This window comes from Convolutriloba macropyga, chromosome 1 (genome assembly GCF_964194025.1).
Source record: "Convolutriloba macropyga chromosome 1, txConMacr16.3, whole genome shotgun sequence".
Taxonomy (NCBI): domain Eukaryota; kingdom Metazoa; phylum Xenacoelomorpha; order Acoela; family Convolutidae; genus Convolutriloba; species Convolutriloba macropyga.
Genome location: NC_134468.1, coordinates 40,945,498 through 40,961,818, shown reverse-complemented (window position 1 = coordinate 40,961,818; position 16,321 = coordinate 40,945,498). Strand labels below are relative to the sequence as shown.

The window sequence follows — 16,321 nt, the reverse complement described above, 5'->3', positions numbered from 1 at the left end:
AGTTCAGGTGGTGCCCCCTTAATTTTTCAGGTAAATTTCAGGTAAACACTAAGGAATTTAAGGTAAAATTAAGGTGCGTTAACGTGTGTTAAGGTAAAGTTCAGTAAGGCAAAACTACCTGAACCGGTTTAGGTAAAAAATTTTCAGGTAAAATTACCTGAAAAATTAAGGTAAACCCTATGTACATAGTCGACTGGGGAAAAAGTCTTAGCTTGTTCATGAGCATCTTTAGTTTCTTTGAAACTTTTCAACCATATATGTAAATCTATACCAATGGTGCGTTTTGGCGAACCCATTCTAGGATCAATTGAAAGTGAAAAATCGAGTATTTATGTTTCCTTAAAAAAAGCTGTTTTGGACCTTTTTTAATGCACCGGTACCACTCGACATCGGTTTGTGAGCAGTTTTTACACGAACAAAGGCGTGTGAAAAATAAAAATGCCAATTTTTGCAAAATTGGTGCGTTACTGCTTTTTTGAGTTTTTTTGAGCACTCGCTGAAATTTTTTTTGGTATTTGATGTAGTGTAGGTCAACAAATATTAGCTCAAATTGCTTCATATAATTATCATTGTAAAGCTCTTGTAATAAACTTCAACATTTCGTTTGGTAATTTTATTAAAAATATACAATTATGTACTGCAGAAAGTTAAAAAAAATTTAAGGTAAGTTAAGGTAATTTTACCTTAACACAGTTCAGGTAATTTTTTATCTTAACTCAAGTTAAGGTAAAGTTAAGGTAATTGTTACCGTAATTTTATCTTAACAAAGGTTTACCTTAACTGCGTAAAGGTAAAATTACCTGAACTTTTTTTAGTGTGTAGAGATTAGGCTTATTGGGAAATCATCCAAAAACAACTATCGCTTATTGTAGCAAGTTTGGGGCCATTAGAATGGTTATCGTGTAAGATCTTACAATACTTTCCACAGAATCTTTCAAAATAAATAAGACAAAAGTATTTATCTTGTCAGATTCTCTCAAAAATATTGTAAGATATTAAAACATAACGTTCTTACAAGATTAATAAATTACTACGTTAAAATAACTCGGATATATGCGACCATTTCAAAGATTTCAATGCGCTCAACGAAGAATAATACGCACAGAAGTATCAACACGAGTGCATCGGAGCTGAAAGGAATTTGCAAGTATTTTACAAGACAGCCAATCACCTTTTGTCCGAATTTGTCAAAAATTTGTCAAAAATTCTTCTGAATTTTGTGGGAAGAAATTTTGTCTAAAGATATTCAACTTTTGCAAGAATCTTGCAAAATCATACATGATAGTCATTCTCTCTCGTCCAGGGGTATATTTTCACTAATACTAAAGCAATATAATACATTAAATTTATAAGCTATTACAATTTTCATTTATGATTGAAAAGGAAAACACAAGGCCTTTTTTTCAGTAGTTGACCCAAAATGTTTCATTAAAGTAACAAAAAATAGGGTCAACGAAACAGAACATTATATATTCCTTTCAAACTTTGTCCAGCAGATTCCCTGATTTCCTGTCATCTTTAATTCCTCGCTGAGCCCGCTTAAAAATAGCGGGAGTTGAAAAAGGAAATATGATTTATTTCACTTTTATGGCTTACATGTATAGCATTAGCAACTCATAAAATATTGATTTTTCAACAGTATTTTTTGCTTTGGAGATAAAAACTATGACATAGGCAAATTTTATAGTAATAGAGCACAATTTGTTGGATTTGTTGAGGAATAATCTACGCCAGAACTTTCAGGTAAACTATTTCTTTTTCTATTTTGAGAAAAAAACCCAAAACATTTTATATATGTTGGAAATCGACCCATCAAAACGAAAATTCTATAAAACTAAGATCACGGTGTTCAGCAAAGATCTGTTCAGCAAAGATCACTATTGGCTTCAAATTTTTTTTTACTAAAATACTGTTCCTCGACCTACACAATTTTCACCTATTTTTGCTAATCAGGTATCAGATATCGTTGCCCTCAAATCAAACGATAAAATATCAAAAACCCGCTAAGCGAACATCAAAGCTGAGTTAACGTGTTAACGCTGAATTAATCAATCCGTGTGTTAATTATGAACGCTTACGATTTTTGAATTCGAGATTTCTATTGGAAGATTTAGAAATTGAGAATTTTGCGCTGCGGCATCAGCAAACGGGCATGAAAACTAGAGTGCGTCAGGGGGAGATGAGTGCAAATAATATTACCCACTAAGCTGGGAGTCATAAGCGAAAACGATATAATATTTTAAACAAGGAGGCTCAGTAATGTGCGTTCGCACATAATGTTCCGACCCCTCTCAACCACATTTTCGGCTTAATTGTGTAACAAATGGGGAAGGGATAGAAAACTTTCAAAAGCTCCAGTATTAATAAATGGTGTATGCATAAAAATTCAATTCCAATCAAAGAAACTCATTGGAACTTCAAAAAACACCGCTTTAGAGGGCCGTGGAGATTTGCCATTATTGAGAATACGAGACAAGACAAACAACAAAATCAAACATTAGCGACATCCAAAACTCAATTTCTATTTGTACAAAAATTAATAACAAATACTAAATAACGTCAGTTAAAACCAAAACTGAACAAATGACGAGTTCATTGTTCAGCACTATAAAAGATTTGGAACTGGTCCTTAATGAGACTCTGCAACAAAAAGACAGAAACAACAAAAGCGGCTAACTTAAAATTTACGCTCATAGTATTTGGAAACAATTGGTTAAACAAATAGTAAACAAAGCCATTAGACATGAAGTGGAACCATTGAATACGTTCGTATTACAAACACTTATAACTCCTTTGGATAATACATTGAGATCTGACATTATTAAGATTTTTTTCATGCGACTACAAAAAAAAACAAATACAGAAAAACAAAAACTAAAAAAAAATTTTTTACTAAGACGAAACGGTGTAGAAACCGTTCTGAAGAAGCCTAAGAAGGTCGGTTTCGAAGCCTGAAAAACGCTTGTTTAGACATTTTTTGAACTCCAGTAAAATGATATGTGACCACTCATGAATGAGACTAACAAGCAGACAATAAAAGAGGAAAGTGAAAACAACAACTGTATTTTAGAAAACATTTAATTTAAAAGTAATGAAAATTGGTAGCTATAAATTGAACACATAATTAAGTTTAAGTTGTATAATTTTCTAAACGCGGCCATGGAGACTTTTTTCATCAGATTATGTGCTACCTACGTTTACAAAAAGAACGTCAGTACAGACAAAAAAAAACAAATATCTTTCGAAAAACCTGTCGTAGCCGTTAAAATCATAAAGACATCATTTATAATATTAGCTCCATTAAATATCGCTTCCACTTCATGCCATCAATGTGGTATGTGACCTGTGAATAATAACAATAGACAACAATAGGCAATAAACAACAGAAGATGCAAAATTGAAAATTAATTTTTTAAAACACTTACTTTCAAAAATAACAAAATAATCAGCATTAAACTAAAATTGTTAGACAGCTTCATTTATTCGTCCAATAGAAGCCCTTGAGATCTGTAATTCTTCAGATAATGTCATGCGTTAACAAAAAATAATTTTAAATACAGGCAAAAATCAAAAATAAAAAAATTCGAAAAACTGATGTTATACTCGTTATAACCATAATCATTTCGCTGAAAACTTTAGATATGTTCAACAGCGCCTTTTTCAGACGCCAAATTTGTGAAGTGTGACGTGTAAATAACAAGAATTGGTAATTAACGAAAATAGACAAAAAGTACAGAAGATGGAATGTCAAGAAATACAAGTTTTATTTGAAAACAATATTACCCAAAGTCATGAAAACCATCTGCTACCAATTGAAATCATCAGCTGAGATCAAATAATGCGTCTAATGAAAAACCATTGAAACATGTCGTCAATCAATATTTGTCATATGTGAACGAAAAGAAAATCAAACAGACAAAAACCGAAAAATGATTTAATTTTTCTTTCGGTAAACACCGTGTCGAAGCCGTTAAGATCATAATTTCAGTAAAAAGTTAGTTAATTCAATTGCATTTTACTTCAATCTTGAAAAAGTAATATGCGTCCAATAAATTTGCGACTTGGAAACAAAAAAAAACAAAAGATACGCAAAAAATAACTTTTTTTTTAAAACAATTACTTTTAAATTTGTGAAAACTTGTCAACAGTAAAAAGATGAATGATGATATGCGAGAAACATTTGAATATTTTTGTTTAGTCTACTAAAGAAGCCACTGGGCGCTGGCACTACACAACGTTTGTCATATGTAAAAAAATTTCTTTAATTACAGTCAAAAATCAAAAAAAAAATTTTTTTTTGCTAAAAACCGTTGTCGAAGCAGTTGAAACCATTATCTTTTCAATTTAGAAAAAGATATCTCATACTGCGCTTTTTTAACTTTAGGTTGTAATTTCTGATTTATGATTAATGAGATTAGGTAACAAATAAACAAAAAGAGCATAAGATGAAAAAGTAAAACAAAAGATTCCTTTACATCTCTTGAGAAAATTATCTTCTAAGTCATGAAAACCATCAGCTAACTACTAAATCAGAAGAAAGACCCATTTTTTCTTCCACAACAAGGCATTGAAATTTCTTTATATTCAGAAATTTTCATACGACTACAATAGAAAGGCAATTAAAGACAAAGTGAAAAAATTGCATTAAATTCTTCTACAAAGCGGTGTCGAATCCGCTAAAACAGTAATCATTTCCTGAAAATGTTATATGTTCTTTATAGCCTAAGTTTTGAACAACAATGAAGAGATAAGTGGCTAATCACTAATTTGATAATGTGACATAACCAGAAAAGGATAAACGGGCAAATGTCCAAAAATCAGAGTTTTTTGAGAAACTTGTAGTATCGAAGACAGAAAACAATTTTTGAAAGCCCAAAGCCAGAAAAGATATTAAATTCTAATTAGCTAGAACTTGCGTGGTCTCGTTGCTGAAACTAAGCTAAAAGTTGACCATGACAAGGGAAAAAAAGTGGCCAAGCTCTATAATTCATTGTTTACTTTGAAAACAAATGGTTTCAAGAGCCAAAACGACAAAAAGCTTTCGACTAAAATAGTAAAAACACCACTAGGCAATTGCTTCTGAAGCCAATTAGAGATGGAAATAGTGAGAGGTGAAAATGTTCTTTTCTGAAAAGAGCATAAAAAGGCAATAATTTTTTTTTAGAAAGAAGACAGCCACTGATTACAATCCGGATTTTTTTTATGTGAGAATCAAAGGTCAGACCGAATCCAGCCTGGCCATTACTTTTCGTTCCCTAAGAACATGCAATGGTTTTCAGTTTAATGGATATATTTAATTTGACAAATAACTCAATTATCAGATAAAATTTAAGCTGTATGTATAATTATCGAGTTATATTAGCTAAAAACCGGTCACATTTCAAACCCAGAAACCTTTCAATGAAAGCAGAGACGTATGTTGCATCTCGCTTGAGGCGATTCAATTTGTGTCATCACTTTTCAGGTGTTCGCTACCGGTAAATTTTAGCAGATATGACTGCAGAAGCTTATTTCTTGCAATCTTTATGAAAAAAAAGCTGATTTTTTGAAAATGGTTCCAAAAGTTTGAGCCAGAATATTAATTAGATGAAGGTTCGTCAACACTCGTTTAAGTTCAGAAAACAAACCAACAAGAGGTTTTTTATAACGTTTTTAACATTTTTTAGCCATACAGACAAAAATCAAGGCAAAAATTCCGGAAAATGTGAATAAAAACAACGGAAATAATTCTATTATTCACAGAACTTTAATTTTCGTTAACTCATTAAAAAAGCGAATGTCAAAAAAATCTTTTTATTTCCATTTTTTACGCTGGATGGGCTTTGTAATGATACCACTCACAGCGCTGTACCATAAATATATCGATCGGCCAAAATTCTCTGAACAAAAAAAACCGTTTGATAATATAGTTCCTCCCTCCCCACTTAAGTGGGGGTCAGAACAATTGGTTGTCATTCAATTACAGTTACGTAACTAATACTATACTGCAACTCTCGCTGCGGTAAGAGTTGGATATCTTACCTGATTAAAAACTTGATGGGTACTACGGAAAAAGGAAATAGTAGCAAAACTTTGCTTTGGGTTTAGACTTTTTTTACTCTACTCTCTTCTCGCCAACGAAAATTATAATGATCTGCGAAAATTGTGCAAGCAAAAAAATTGATAGTATGCACTGATTGCTTTGGTGACCCTTGAGAACTAACTTAAAATAAAGGATATTGTCCGTTTGTGCCCCCCAGCTTAGGCTGCATATTATTTGCACTCCACCTCAACGCTCGTGGTATATTTTTCCACAATGTTTTACTCGTGATCTATAAATACGTGTTCTGTAAAAAAAATACGACAAAGTCGTTCGAGAATTAAGTGAAAAAAAGTCAGGCACAAAATTTTTGAGGCAGCTCAACGTAGTCCAATAGTTCTCAGTCTCATGAGAAAAAACGTATCCAGTAGATATATTTGCTTCCCACAAAGTTGACTTCTTATGTTTAATTTTGCTTGCTGAACATAGTTGCTTTTTTCTCTCACGTGTCGACATAAAGCGACTATCTTTTACCTTTTGATTCTCTAAGTATGTTGGAACGAAAGTCGGAGTCACCCCAATGCCTTGTGCCCAAGACGCTGGCAAAAACGCCATCGTGTTCTTAAGTTAAACGGGCATTAATTTTTCTTTTTAACTTTTATTTATCGCTATCTCATTTTTAATTAAGAACTCGGAATTGCCTCGAAGTTTAAAAACTTCGCGATGGCGGTAACAATTGCAGTTTAGAGTAAAGTTCTGGAAAATTATGGCGTTTTTGCCGTTTGTGCCCCCAGTACGTTTTGCATCCCCAGTTACAGAGCACGTGTCTTTACATAGTTAACTCATGATCTAAAAATACAGCACGTGCCTCTGGTGATTGCAAATAACATGCAGCCACTAAGCTGGAATGCACAAACGAAAAAGATTCGGAAAATCTAAGGCCATTGGAGCTCGAGCTGAGGGCTCATGCGACTTATGCTGAGCTCAAATTGCCGACGGCTTCCCATAAATATACTTTAACTTATTTGGAACCCAAATTTCTTGTTTAAATTTTAGGGAGAGAATTCAATTGAGTTTTACAGTAACATTGCAATTCTTCATATTGCAAATGAGTCCTTTTTCACCAACCAGTTTTTTCTTTGGATTAATTTTGTATGTTTTTCCCTCCTGTTTCTAGTTCTTCATGATCTTTCTGCATGCCAGATAAAGCCAATTTTCCTTCCAAATTGCAACTGTTAAGTTGTTTGAGTCACTCTCAATGTTACTTTTTCTTTTTGAGAAAATGAGCATAATATGATTTTACTTCGAACGAATTATAGAACTTAAAAAAATCCTCTTTCCAAGCTGTTTTTTCTATGAACTTTTTTGCAATTCTAACTCTCCACCCGGATTATCTTTGAAAACTGAATGCTTTTTCTCTCGAGATAATTTTCGCTTCCAACAAAATTTCTAAAAACATCATTTAAGCCACCCGAAATTTTTTTCAAGAATCCAAGAATCAATCTCAGTTGATTGTTTTTTCTAACGATTTCGCCTGATTGATTTCTGCGATACGGTGTGTAATGTGACCGTAGAACTGATTAAGTTCGAAATATAGAGTGATATCGAACGTGAACTCTTGAAAAGTATGAAGACCTCACTTTTTGTTAGAACTGTCGAAGTTAGTGGTTGATTTTTAATAGCGAAGTTGAGGTCTAAGTAGATGTTAGAACAACATTTAGTGGTCCAAGGGACTCAGCACCCTGATACGAAGGCGCTTGAGCAAAAGTGCTGAACACATGGCCCGAGGTGGACTAAAATTTTGTTTTAAAGTTTTTAGAGAACCAAAGGGTACGAATGTGTTGAATTTCAATTGAAATTGAAGTTAAGTGTAAATTACACTTAACACACTAGTAACACACTAGTGAGAAAAAGTTTCCTTTTTGAAAAATACAGGTGTTGAAATAAACCAAACATTACCGTCTCCGATAGCGAAGCAGTAGATTATTTATAGCGATTTGATTCAAGTGTCAAGAATTAGATTTTCAAGTTTATTTTTTCCTAGACTTAATTTCCCATAGGACAATAAGTTGAAGGCAAAAAAGTCTATCATTTCTTTAGGTCCAAGTTCAATCTTTAACACTAAGTTCTCTGCCTTGAAGTTATAATGACCGATGAAATCGTACCCTGGGTTTTCTAACTCTGGTAATATTCTTTCTTAGTTGTTCACATAGCAACAGATATTTTTAATCTCAGCTATTGTTGCGGGTACAACTGACCCGTATATTCAAGCCTTTGCAACGGAGTCACTTCGTTTAATGAAAGTTCTTTGTTTTCTTGAGGTTGCGATAGATGCACAACACCGGATCGATAAACAATTAAATAATTAAGTATATGTTAGAGTATAGTTCTTGGAAGCCTAAGGCAATTACAGCTCAATGCACCCGAGGCTGAGCTCGAATTGCCGAAGGCTCCCCAGAACTATATTCTAATTTATTTAGACCTAGATTTTGCTGTTCAAAACTCGGAGAGAATTCAATTTAAATTTATTGTAACATTGCAATTCTCGTGCAGCGAATCAATCCAACAATTGAATACTCGTTCAACCCAAATAAAATTTTTGAATTTTTTGATATTATTGTAGGAGCGAATGGATCGCAGAGGTCGTCAGCCGGCTCTATTGTGTCACTCTCATCGTCAATATTTGTGGTTTTTTAAAAACGAGCAATTTATAAAAATTTTTCTTTATATCGACTCAATTATAGACCTTAAAAAAGTCCTCGTTGCCGAAGTTGTCATATTATGTGACTGTTTCCTGTTTTCAATTATCTGCTTTAATAGTTTTTGAAAATTGTATGCTTTGTCTCATGAGAAAAAATTGGGCTTCCAATAAAATTTTCCAAGAAACTTGCCTTAAGGCTTTCAAGTATTTTTTCCAAGAAGTTTGCTCAGTTGATTGCTCCTTTTATACCATTTTATAAAGTTGAACTTTTCGAGACAAGTGTGAAAAGTGAGCGAAAAACTGATTAAGTTCAAAGTCTAGTGTGATATGAAATGTGAAATCTTGAAAAGAAGTGGGACGCTTGAAAAAGTATGAAATAATGACTTCTTGCTTGATCAACTTTCAAAATTAGTGATCGAGCCTAACTTTATTGTTGATTTTCTTTAATTGAGGTCTAATTGAAATTGTCATTGGATACCCAGTGAAGTAAAACTTGATACACCATGCCGTGTTATGCAAGATATTGACAGCTTTTGCAAAAATACCGCACCAGATCTTGACAAGACGATTTTTCTTGAAACACTATGGAAAGATTTTCGTATCAATTTTTTTTTGCATCAGATTTGCGGTAAACGCGCTATAAAATTGCACCAGAGCGTGAAACTAGATAGAAGAAACTCGCAATTCAAGAATCTGGGTCAATTTTAACGCATTGAGTGCCATCAGTTCGGATATTTCAAATATAACTCGAACCTTTTTGGCGTGGCAAACTAACTGAAATGTCGGCATTCTTGTACTAAACCTCACTTTCATTGTGCATTATTTCTACAACAGCCTTGAATGGCATCCTATTTTACAACATAGCCTACAACATAATTTCTTGATTTCACTTACCACGACAGCCATTTATAGCTACGGGCAGTTAATTGATTGCAAAGGGGGAGTTAATTGATTTACCCAATTCGATTTCGAGATGCCACATTGCTTCCCATCTACCGCCTCATTTTCCCAATGAGCAGAGGATTCCCTCTTAATAACCACAACCAATTAACGAACAGAGGAGAGCGAGGGTGGATTGCATTGCTTATTTGCATATCAAGAGTCAATCAAGCCTTCTATCGAGCTAAATTTCTAAATTTCACATCTCACTTTAAACAGCACAGACGATTGTATGGCGCTATCTGTAAACCAGCAAACGAAAGCTTTGTTGTCACCACTCAAAAACGAACTATTATGAGTTTTATTTCAAGTCTGAGCAAGTTACTTCTAGTATTGGTTATAATGGTCATTATTACTATAATAATTCGACAAATTATCTTCTGAAGAAATGATGAATTGAATTTTATCGGTTTATTATTCAAGTGTTCAGTTCCATCATATATGTACAGGAATCTCTTCTATAATAAATTGCTATGATTTTACTGTTCTTAGAAAATTTTATGAAATATACACCTCATTGAACTTTTCTCATTGCAAAAAGCTCATTGAAATCATAACAAAACACGGCTCGGTAATGTGCGTTCGCACACAAAGTTCCGACTCCACTCATCCGCATTTTTGGCATAAAAATCTACCAAATGAGGAACAGAGAGAAAACCCCAAAAATTCAAGTTTTCAAAAAAATGTGTATGAATAAAAAGATTGCCTCCAACGTAGATAACTCAGTTGAGTAAAAAATGCCGCATTAGATTGATGAAACCAGCCATTACTAAAAAACCAAGTCAAGACGAACAAGAAAATCAAACACCAATAACAACAAACAATAATTGCATCCAAAACTTTATGTCCATTTTTTTTTAAAAAAACTTATTAGCAAGGTCAAAATAGCTAGATCAGATAGAACTGAAACTAAACAAAACAACAAGTTCACACGAGAAGATATGGGACCACTCCATAATAAGGCTCGGTAATAATTAGACAAAAAAGAACAAAAAACAAAAGTTTTGACAGAAAAAACTGAAAAAATTGGCTCAAGTTTTTTTAAGAAAATAGTTTCAAAGTAGTGAAAACCAATAGATAGCGAACGAAAACAACCAACATTTTTATGATCACATATGCCTCTATAGGAGGGCATTAAAAATTGTCTTCAGTGAATTTTTCATGCTGTTACAAAAAGAACAACAAAAAGAGACAACAAACAAAAGTTCAAATAAAATTTGCAAGAAATCGCTGTCGAAGCGGTAAAAGCAAATTTTGTCCCTCAAATTATGTTCAATCGAGCTTTCATTGAGCTCAAATAATGTGGTATACATGCTCTCTGTAATGAAAAAAGGAAATAAGTAGACAAAAAGAAAAGAAAAGCAAAATAAGTAATACTTTCATATTTTTCAAAAACAGTTATTTTCAAAAATATGAAAGTCATTAGCTACAAAATAAAATCATTAAATAGATTAGTTTTATTGTCCAAAGGAAGGCCTTGAGGCCTGTAATTATTCAGAGTATGTGTAACGTCTACAGAAAGAGTGTCAATTTTAGACAAAAATCAAAAATTTAGTTTAATTTCTCCAGTGAAAAACCTATGTCGAAGCCAGTAAATTCATAACGAGATCATTAAAAACATTAGAAATTTTACAGTTGAACCTCCTCTTGGCAATCATAATGTCATATATGAGTGTAATAATCGATACTAGGTAACAAAAGGAAAAAAAGAAAAAAGTTAAAAAAATGTTTTGAAAGGCATGAGAATCATCAGCTATCTACTCAAATAAAAAAAGGCTCATATGTTTTTCCAGAAATAGCTAACGAGACCTGTCAAAACCTAGGAAAAGTCATACGACTAAAAAGAGAAAGTAAAACGACAGTTAGAGAAAAATGTTAAAAAAATCTATGCCTATCAAAAGTTTTATATTATCAATTGTACTTTTTTTGAACGCCAATAATGTGATATGTGAACTGTCAAGATTGTGATAGTGTGACATAAACCAGAAAAAAAACGTACAAAAATTGGCCAATTCTCAAAAAGTCAAAAAAATTGTGAAACCTAGTAGTACCAAAGCCAGAAAATCATAACTTAACACAAAAATTTTGAATAACAAAAAAGATTAAATTTTATTTCAGTAGAACAAAAGGAAGAGGAAGCGTTCTTTCTTCGCTGACACTAAGCTACAAGCAACCAAATTAAGAAAATAAATGTAGTAAAGTTCAATAAGTCAACGTTTATTTAAAAACCAAACATTTCTAAAAGTCAAAATGACCAAAATCTCTCGTGTAAAGAAACTAGATACATCAACATTGAACTGCTTATAAAGCCAATTGGACCTATCAACACTAAGCTTTGACTTGAATTGTTCTTTTTCTAACAAACCTAAAAAAGATCAATTTTCTTTTAAAAAAGACCGACTGATTACAATCCGAATTGTTTTTGGATTGTAACAGTCCAAGAATGGACCAAAACCAGCCCTGCTATTGCTGTTCATCCATTAATAACACTCAATTCTTTCGAATGCTATGGATCTAGATCATTTGTTAATTAAAAAATCGAAATTAAATGCTGCGTTTTTGATAATCAAAGAATAAAGTTAGCAGAAAAAGGGAAATTTTAATTCCAGAGTACTCTCATTGGAAGTAGAAGTAGGACTAGCTCCCTCCTATAGTTTACAATGGTTGAGTTAGTTGTTTTTTGTATGTGTACTTCCGGTAAATTTAAACAAAGTGGACTAAATAAGCTTCTTTTGGGCATTTTTGATTAAACAGGTTGAATTTTAAATTATTTAACCAATGTTTTCAGCCTAAAAAATTAAATAAAAACAGTCAACATTAATTTTTTGTCTTTAAAAGAAATCAACAGTACTATTGTTAACAATTTCTACAAAATTAAACAAAAATTGACAAAATTTTAGGCAAAAATTCCCGAAAATGTGAATAAAATAACTGAAATCGTTCTAGTTTTTACAAAAATTTAAACCACGATAACTTGCTCTATATAACGAAATTAAAAAAAATATTTTTAATTCCATATTCTACGCTGGACGGGCTTTTCAATTATACCACTCACAACTATCTAGGATGAATATATCGATCGGTCAAAATTGTCCGAACAAAAGAAACCCAGTTGAGTATATAGTTCCACCCCCAAGAGAGGTCGGAACAAATATATGTTTTTTTCAGAAAAAAAAACTTTGTTCTGTAAATCAATGTTGAGAAAAAGGCTGTTATTTTGTTATTCACTGCCAGTTATTTTTATCTTTCACATTATATTGCCATTACTCTTCCAAACCTCTCAAATTTTGCGGCTAAGAATTTTTAGGAAGCCCGACTTTTGCTTTGTTCATCCAATTTTGGCCGATTAACATCTTTGTCGAAGAAATGAAAAATTCCTAAGAAAACAGTCAATCCGAGAATTCCATCTCTAGTTGGATTTCAGACTGTTATATTGCAAGATCTATCAAGATCTATCGGTCAAATTTGTTCGAACAAAAGAAACCCAGTTGAGTATATAATTCCACCCCCTCAAGAGAGGTTGGAACAAATAAATGTTTTTTTTCAGAAAAAACTTTGTTTTGTAAATGAATGTTGAGAAAAAGGCTGTTATTTTGTGATTCACTGCTAGTTATTTTTATCTTTCACATTATATTGCCATTACTCTTCCAAACGTCTCAAATTTTGCGGCTAAGAACAAAAGCCCGACTTTTGCTTTGTTCAGCCAATTTTGGCCGATTTACATCTTTGTCGAAGAAATGAAAAATTCCTAAGAAAACAGAGTCGATCCGAGAATGACACCGCTAGTCGAATTTCAGAGAGTTATATTGCAAGATCTATCCGGATTCTCGCACAGGACGCTTATCAAGGGAGAGTCTTGCAAAATTTTTCAAGATATGTACACAAAAGTTTGGATCCGAAAATTTATCTGTTTGAACCTATATCTGTCAATTAATAAATTTATATGCAGATAAATAAAGTTTTCGCGCGTTTATTATATTGACACACAATTTTAACATGTCTCGTATTATAATAGCTGGCAGAACGGCACTTCTGTTAAAGTGAACCAATAGATGAAAAGTGGTCTAAAAAGTTTTTTTCTTTGAATCAATTTTTTTCGAACCTACTTGAAGAGTGTTCTAATTGGACCCCTGATAACGTTTTTTGTTTAATGGTCAAAATGCTTGAAATAGATTTCTCGACAGATTCTTGATTTTGAACCGATATACAAAAAGACCTAAAAGAAAAACTAACAAGATCCTTTTCTTGGGAATAAAAAAAATGAAAAAAGCGACTTGATCGAGGACTATTTTATAATAGTTAATTATCTATTAGACTGTTTTAGTGTTAATTATCATGCAATATGCTTGGCATGATAATTAACACTAAAACAGTCTAATAGATAATTAACTATTATAAAATAGTCCTCGATCAAGTCGCTTTTTTCATTTTTTTTATTCCCAAGAAAAGGATCTTGTTAGTTTTTCTTTAATGTTTCGGAGTAATAAATCGAGAAAATATTTTTACTGAAATTATGGTGATAAACTGCGTGAGAGGACGCGCCTTTGCTTTTGTTTAAACAAGAATTGACGGTGTATATCAAGTTCAATTTTGCTTATAAAAAATCGAAGTACGTATACTAAACTAATACTTACTAATTCACTAATTCAGAAAAAAATATTTGCAGTGAACGGAACAAAATTTGTTAGACAAGATTGAACTAAATAAATATAGCAAGTGCAATGAGGTTATATGCACATAAACGAAATGAGTTTAATTTTGAATAGCTGGCTAAATTAAAAGGAAAGAGTTTGGGCAAAAGAAAAGTCTTTTTAAGTTTTCTTCTCAAAAATTGTTTTTATCAAGCAAAAATTGCTTACCTAACAAAAAAACTCCAAGCAATTCCAAGTTCCATTTTGGGCTGGGTTTCATGTTTAATTGCTCTCAAACAAAATTTGAAGCAAATGTATTGGCCATGTGGTCTTATTAAGGCAATTTCTTGATCTATTTTTCTTCCGACCTATTTGACTTTCTGTCCTCAAAAACAAGATAAACAGGTAACGCCCGGAGGGCATTAAGTTCTTTCAGAACCTCACGCACGCCTGACCAGACTCGAAGAATGCGATTCACCAGAGCTTTTTTGAAGAGACAACTTCATGGAGTGAAAGCCCCCCCCCCCCCGTCAACCGCCTCCCCCAGTCACCCCCACTCAATTAGCCCACCCCCAAAATGCACCCAGTCTACCCTCCTCCACCTGGAGGTTTAGACCCCCTTCTCCTCATCCAACCCCCCCCCCCCCCCAATACTAACATCTCTTGAGACACAGCTGGTTACTACCGAAACCAACCACTTGCTAGTCGTTAGAGATAAATTTGTCCAATGTTAGTTGGTTATGTTTTATGAAATCTTTGCATGTATATTTCAAGCAAATTGCGCTGTTTATACTAATATCCTAGTAAAAAATCAAAGTCAATTTGTTCTCATTGTGACAAAAGTATAATCTCCGTAAAATAGTTCAGTTGCCTTTACTAAAATTACTCAGTTCAGTTTATGAAACATTGTGTTGTACTTAATTCTCATCCACAAAATTGGTAATCATTTTTAAAAGGATGCACATAAAATATGGATGTCAGACTTACCTTGTTTTATTCTGTAGGCTAATCTGACTTCAAATATACTCTGAAAAAGAAACAACTTGGCAGTTGACAACTGATCAACTTTAAAAAATCAGAGTTTAGCAATAAAGTTAAAAAGTTTAAAAGTTTATTCTAAAACTTAAGACATCTTGTCAATTGTTCTCAAACACATTTTTTAGCAAATTTTTGATACAATTTTTTGCTTAACCAATTTTTGGTCTCACCGTTTTGAATTTCTGTCCACATATACGGGATAAACAGGTAGCATTCCGGGACATTGGGCTCTATTAAAGCCTTCCTGTTTATTACACTCGAAGTACGCTAAGTCACCGAAAGTTATTTGGAGACATGAATTCATAGTGTGAGAGGTGTTTCCTAGAGTTTGATCCCCGCATGGCCCCTTTATAAACCCTCCCCTGAACATTCCCCGGCATCAACGCCCAAAGCACTTTTCACCACCTGCCCCAATATCCACCCCCTGTAAATTGTTGCCCCAAAACCCATAGCGTTCCCCCCACCCAACGATTCACGAAGCTAAAGCCAGTCTCCCTAAACCGTTGCTAGCTTCTGGCTAACCTAACAACTCGTCGGTCGTTTGAGAGCACTTTGCCCGTTGCCAGTAAATTATGTTTAATAGCTCTCAATGATGTTTGTAGAAATTATATTAATCTTGTTGTCTTTTTATGCATTTTTTCGTTAGACCATTTTTTTGTCTAAACATTTCTATCTTTTATCCTCAAAAACTTAAAAAATGCGTTAGGCTTCGAAGTCAATAATTGACCAATCAGCTCTCTATGACCCTTACGATTTATTAGTCTCTAAGTATACGATTCACCAAAACAATTTTGAGTGGACAAATTTATGGTTCGAAGGACCGTTCTGAGACTTAAATTTTGACTCCGACCCTCATGCCCCCACCACGCCTCTTACACTCTTACTGTCCACCCTCCGCCACCTGCCGATTTGGACACGCGTCTCGCTCCCCCATTGTTAGCATCTCTAAACCGCAGAGGCGAATCACTCGCCAGTCATTTGAGAGCACTTCGC

At 33.3% G+C, this 16,321-nt stretch overlaps 1 protein-coding gene across 1 annotated transcript in view; it reads left to right on the top strand.

Moving 5' to 3' along the window:
* The first annotated feature begins 1,615 nt into the window (after positions 1 to 1,615).
* The window catches only part of LOC142348992 (uncharacterized), a 41,818-nt gene continuing 27,112 nt past the window's right edge, over positions 1,616 to 16,321 (top strand). The window contains exon 1 of the mRNA XM_075400405.1: positions 1,616 to 1,743. The gene's annotated coding sequence lies outside the window, so the exon portion shown is untranslated. The remainder of the gene's footprint in view (positions 1,744 to 16,321) is intronic.